Below are 5,296 nucleotides of genomic sequence, written 5' to 3' on the forward strand. Positions count from 1 at the left end.
TTTGAACCTGAGACTGAGTATCTCAGGTCGATGCTCTATCCACTGTGCCACCACCAGTCAGGATGCATTTTCTTTTTCAAAGAAAAAAAATAGAATTGTAATGGAAAATAGTTGAGGGTTCTAATTTTGTGTTCTCTGCAAAGAGAACGTCACTCTTTATCAATAAAATTGGAATAGCCTGACCAGGCAGTGGTGCAGTGGACAGAGCATCCGATGGATGCAGAGGACTCAAGTTCAAGACCTTGAAGTCGCCAGCTTGAGCGCAGGCTCATCTGGTTTGAGCAAAGCTCACCAGCTTGGACCCAAGGTTGCTGGCTCAAGCAAGGGGTTACTCAGCCTGCTGAAGGCCCGCAGTCAAGGCACATATGAGAGAGCAATCAATGAACAACTAAGGTGTCGCAACGAAAACTGATGATTGATGCTTCTCATTTCTCTTCGTTCCTGTCTGTCTGTCCCTATATATGCCTTTCTCCGACTCTGTCTCTGTAAAAAATAAATAAAATAAAATAGGAATAGGAATAGTCAGCAGTACCATCTGGAATTCTTCACCAGACACAACAGGTCTGTGCTTGCTAAATACCGTGGACAGAATTCTTTCACAGAAGCTCTTTGAACCTGAAATTTAGTAGTACTCAGTGACCATGGGTCCTCAATCTTAGGAAAGCCTTAATCAGCCTTGGCCAGAGAGGCAGAACTGATACAGGAGTATGTGGGGTCTGCCCCCAACCCTCAATTAAAGGGCAGTTTATGCAACATGCCTTCTTTTTGAATCAGAGCCAGGGTCATTGTTGAGCTGAGGTAACATTAATTATTTTTCCGCTTGTCGGATCCCATGAAAAAGACGTGAAAATGGCCCGTTTGTGAAATGGTGCAGGCAGAGGCTGTGAGCTGATTATGTCAAACCTCGTCAAAGCTTCCGTGGCATGGGAGATTGTAATCAGCAAAGCATGGCAGCATCTGCGCCCATTACAAGAGGAGCCCCATCTGCAGGGCTCCCCTGCTGGAGACAAGCAGCCAGCTTTAACCCTTATGGGACTGAATTGCGTCCACTGTGTGGAGCAGAGAAGTTTTACCTTCACCAATTATCTTAGGGGACAGAGCACTGAAGGAAGTAATCATCCTGCTTTGCAGGGGAAAAGGCACTAAACTACTCCCTTGATAGAGCAGCATCAAGTCTTCCTGGGACTTGGGAAGCTGTATAGATGTGTCAAGGCACAAAGAGTTGCAAACCTTGAAAGATTCAAAAATAAGCTAAAAAAATGTTTGGAAAAGACCCCTGAGAACATTAACAGACTTAGCACATAGGTGGGACTTAGGGGCTATGTACTGGTTGAAAGAGGTGTTCAATGTGGCAATTGCAAGATTAAGAAATCTTCAATTATCTTATCGGAAAACTGGGTGAGGCAGCTGGTGACACCATGGGAAAACTGAAGCTCATCACCCAGCATTGCCCTTGGCAGGCATTTGACCCAAAGATCATCAAATATGTAAGACTCAATTTTCTTTTTCTATAATCAGTAAGTATTTGATTATAGAATACTTTCTTTTACTGAAATGAAATACACTAATAACAAAGCCACTTATATAAATGACTCTGAAAAGATCATATGTCACATAAAATAAACTATAAGTGATGTATAATGAAATGAAGAGCTTATACTAGGAAATGAAAATCAACCCTATTATTAGCACATTAGTTTACTTGACATTTCTTTTTTCCACAGCAACACTTTCTTAATGAAGGAAGCAAGGTGCTTATGTACATTCTGGAACAATTTTCTTATTTTATAGCACAATGGCATTTCAAATGGCATTGTTCTGGGTTACATAATTAAGTAATCAGATGTTTGAGCCCATGCATAGAGCCAGCATGAATGTGACAACTACCAGTAAGAACTGACACAGGCATGTGACATTGGCTATTTAATTAAAACCTATGTGTATGTACTGTTATCATTGGTGATGTGGTTTTCCAAAATTGTGGTCAAGTTCTTGGTAAATTTATGAGTATATAAAGTATAATAGTCTCTTGATTCACAATGTAGTTGTGTTTCTGGAAATTTCAGTGCATATTAAAGTATTTGTGCGCAGTTCAGTATTCAGTTTGAGGCTCGCATAATTGGGAGCAGACTTTCACTTTCTGAATGAATGTCCAGAGGAACATCAATAAGTCATGTACCCTGGCCTGTTGGCTCAGTTGTAGAGCATCAGCCCAGCATGTGGATGTCCTGAGTTCAATTCCCGGTCAGGGCACACAGGAGAAGTGCCCATCTGCTTCTCCACTCTTCCCCATCCTCCTTCTCTCTCCTTCTCTCTTTCTCTCTTCTCTTCCTGCATCCATGGCTCAATTGGCTCAAGTGAGTTGGCCCTGGGCTCTGAGGATGGCTCCGTGGCCTCCACCTCAGGCACTAAAAATAGCTCAGTTACCAAGCAGCAGAGCAACGACCCAGATGGGCAAAATATCGGCCCATAGGGGGCTTGCCAGGTAGATTCTGGTCCAGGCACATTTGGAAGTCTCTCAGCCTTCCTTGTTCTCACTTAATTGAAAAAAATAATAAAATCATGGAACACTCAGGGAAGTCTTTCAAGGTGAAACTACTCTGTACACTCCACATCAGTAGTGATTCCCAATCACTGGCAAACCAAAATGCTCTCATACATTTTTCAGTGCCCTAGATGGGCACTACCACCCAGTCTGATAAAAAATTTCAAACTTCACAGATGGTCCTAGGAGGGGACTGGCTTCCCCAAGATCACATGTGAGTCCAAGGGGACATCAGGACCAGAACTTTGGTTCTGGATTCCTAATTAAGTCCTATTGCTACCAGCCCAAAGAGCCTTATCCACACTCAACCCTGCTCATTGATTGATTGATGAATTGATTGACTTTTAAAGAGAAACGTTGATATGTTGTTCCACTTATTTATGCATTCATTGGTGAAGTCATGTATGTGCCCTGACCAAATATCAAACTCACAACCTTGGTGTATGAGGACAATGCTCTAACCAACTGAGCTATCTGGCCAGGCCAGCCCTGCTCATCTCTGCTGACTGGTTACCAGTCCTGCTGGCCATTAACTCACTATTGTTTGTAAAGCACTAATGATCTACAATGTTAACTTAAACCTCTGAAAGTCTCTTAGCAAAGTTGTGATAGTGTACCCCCCAGTTGTAGAAAGTCTATTGTTAAAAAAATTTGTAAAAATAATTATTCCATGGTCAGTATGCTTTGGAAACCTTAGGTGAGCCAAAGATAAAAACTTTTCTAAACCCATGAGTAAGTGAACGCTCATGTGAATCTCTAAGATGGAGAATGACTTGACTCACTTCCCAAGCTTATTTGATCACAAACTGTCCCTGTCCCCTGCTTTGCTGTTTTGCTTGAATAACTTGTTAAAGAGGTATCAGTTATTTCCATCTGTACCCTTATCTGATAGATAAAGAGGGACAATGTAGATACTGACTGAAGTGAGAAGTTTAAAAAGCTATGGGAGGTCAACACTATTTCAAATAGAAAAGAAGAGAGGTGTTTGATCCTTTTCACTTTTATTTTCAAAGCAGTATAAGGACAAGTTTTTGTCTTTTTGTTGTTGTTTGTTTGAGTTTCTCCGTTGCTTGGGCACAAAGCGTGGCCCATACTGTCCTGTGCCACTTAATGACGGGGATATATTCAGAGGAAAACCCCAGTAGGTGATTTTGTTATCATGTGAACATCACAGAATGTGGAGAATAACTGACTTCATGCCTAGGTTACATGGCATAACCTATTCCTCCTGGGCTGCAAACCTGTGCAGCATGTCACTATAGAAAACAACATGAGATTAAATCAAGCACCAGAGAAGATGATGCCAACAAGAGACCCATGAGGCTGCTGGTGGTGTAACACAGCTACTGTCTTAAAGCAAACTTTGTTTTCCTATAAGTAGAAAGAGTATACTCTGACATAATGATAAGCTCTGGCAGGGTATCTCAGTTGGTTAGTGTCATCCAAGGTTGCAGGTTTGATCCCCAGTAAGGGCACATATAAGAATCAACCAATGAATGAATGCATATATAAGTGGAACAACAAATCAGTCTCTCTCTCTCTCTCTCTCTCTCTCTCTCACTCAGCTTGAGCCCCCACTCACAACCTCAGCCTCAGCCTGAGCTTCAGCCTCAACCTCAGCTGCACCTCATCGTCCCGCTGCCATAGAACAACTGGGTTAAGGGCAGACAGAGAGGCAGTGGAAACCTGGTCAGCACATTCCAGGTCTAGGAAAAATGCAAATGAGTTGCTTTCAAATGAGAATGAAATTTCTTTTTATTGGTGGTGTTAAGGAAAATTCCAAGTAAAGAACTGAGGGTCAGATTGTCCTTGCCTCACAGTATTTGATCACATTGAACAGCTGTCTGTTTATGTACTGTAATAAGAACAAGCACAATGTGACTCCTGAATAGATGAGATGTTTTTATAAAGCTTTAGAAGAAGCATGGAATTAAAACCATTTCTCAGACTATCCCCCTCCGAAGTTTAAAAAGGGAGTAGAAAGCCTATGAGGCCAAACCTCTGCCTCCTAGATAGTTTTGATTTCTTCCCTACTGATGCTAGTATTAGGTGGCCTTTTCTCTCATCCTTGAGAGATATTTCTATAAGAGAAAAAACGTTCCGGTACCTGTAAACCTTCAAGTCGAGGATCTTTCCAGAGAGAGCAAAGCATTGACAGGTGAAACTGTGTTAAACATCTATAAAAGTGGTTCTAGCAGCAGTATATGCATCAGTCACACTGGAATGCAGGTTCAGCACATCACGAACAACACTGGTGTTGTCATGGAAAGGCTTTCACAGAAATTGCCAAGGCCCTGATTGATTGGCTCAGCGGTAAAGCATCGGCCCAACGTGTGGAAGTTCCGGGTTCAATTCCGGGTCAGGGCACACAGGAGAAGCAACCATCTGCTTCTCCACCTCTTCCCCCAACCCTTCTCTCTCTCTTTCTCTCTCTCTTCTCCTCATGAAGCCATGTCTCAATTGGAGTAAATTGCCCCAGGCGCTGAGGATGGCTCCATGGCCGCCACCTCAGGCACTGAAATAGCTCAGTTGTTGAGCAAAGGAGCAACACCCAGATAGGCCTTTAGAGGGCTTGCTGGGTGGATCCTGGTAAGGGTGCATGTGGGAGTCTGTCACTCTGCTTCCCTGCCTCTCCACCTCTCACTTAAAAAAAAGAAAAGAAATAAAGAAAAGAAATTGCTGAGAAGTGGGACAGATGAAACTCTTGTACGTGAAAACAGAGACCAGTTGCCTTTCCCATTTTTCTTCATT

General features: G+C 42.6%; 1 pseudogene; it reads left to right on the forward strand.

Moving 5' to 3' along the window:
* Nucleotides 1-1,321: 1,321 nt before the first annotated feature.
* Nucleotides 1,322-4,843, forward strand: LOC136329973 (ribosomal L1 domain-containing protein 1-like; annotated as a pseudogene).
* The last annotated feature ends 453 nt before the right edge of the window (nucleotides 4,844-5,296 follow it).

Source organism: Saccopteryx bilineata, chromosome 3 (genome assembly GCF_036850765.1).
Source record: "Saccopteryx bilineata isolate mSacBil1 chromosome 3, mSacBil1_pri_phased_curated, whole genome shotgun sequence".
NCBI lineage: Eukaryota > Metazoa > Chordata > Mammalia > Chiroptera > Emballonuridae > Saccopteryx > Saccopteryx bilineata.